This window comes from Terrapene carolina, unplaced genomic scaffold (genome assembly GCF_002925995.2).
Source record: "Terrapene carolina triunguis isolate 2854851 unplaced genomic scaffold, T_m_triunguis-2.0 Scaffold230, whole genome shotgun sequence".
NCBI classification, from domain to species: Eukaryota; Metazoa; Chordata; order Testudines; family Emydidae; genus Terrapene; species Terrapene triunguis.
In genome coordinates, this window is record NW_020664581.1 from 406,103 (window position 1) to 407,028 (window position 926).

The 926-nt window shown below is 65.1% G+C and overlaps 1 protein-coding gene across 1 annotated transcript in view; it reads right to left on the bottom strand.

The window, feature by feature from the left end:
* The window catches only part of ARSA (arylsulfatase A), an 11,702-nt gene that overhangs the window by 4,950 nt on the left and 5,826 nt on the right, over positions 1-926 (bottom strand). The window lies entirely within an intron of this gene.

The following is a 926-nucleotide window of genomic DNA, read 5'->3' on the forward strand; positions in this document are numbered from 1 at the left end:
GACCCCATCCCACCCTACAGCAACCCCTTCCCCACAGCACCCCACAACCCTACCCTTCCCCAGGGACCCAGACCCCATCCAGCCCTACAGCAACCCCTTCCCCACAGCACCCCACACCCAACCCTTCCCCAGGGCCTGGACCCCATCCCGCCCTACAGCAACCCCTTCCCCACAGCACCCCAAACCCAACCCTTCCCCAGGAGCCCGGATCCTATCCCACCCCACAGCAACCTGGATTCCCCCCTTCCCCACAGCACCCCACACCCAACCCTTCCCCAGGGGCCCGGACCTCATCCCGCCCTACAGCAATCGCTTCCCCACAGCACCCCACAACTCAACCCTCCTCCAGGGACCCAAGGACTAGATCCCCCCTAGCCCAGGCAGCAGCACCCCCCACACCTCACAGTGACGAGGCCCCATTATTCCCTTTGTGCAGCATGCCAGGGACTGGCCAGGCATCCTCCCCCCCCCAAATCCCGGAAATGTAAACACTTCTGGGTTATTGGTATACACTGACTCCACCAGGAAAGGGGGAGCCCAGCCTGCCCCACCTGCCCCCCAGACACTGAGCCAGCCATCCCTCCCAACCCCCATTCACTCAGCACATGCCCCAAGAAACTGACCCAGTGTGCCCCTCCCAGCCCCATATCAATGCAGCCCATGCCCCCCTCCAGCCACTGACCCACCCAGCCCCCCATTCACCTGCACTCCCCCGACACAGAAGCAGCCTGCCTCACCCAGCCCCCACTCCAGAGAGATCCAGACCCAGCATGCCCCAGCCTCCTGCCAACCCAGCCACGCCCCCACCACCCCATTCAGCTCCCCCTCTTGCCCCCCAGCCCAGCCTGGATCCCCTCCCAGCCACCATCAGCCTTCTGACCCAGCTCCCTCAGGCACCATCCCAAACCAGCCCCCGGCCTCCCATC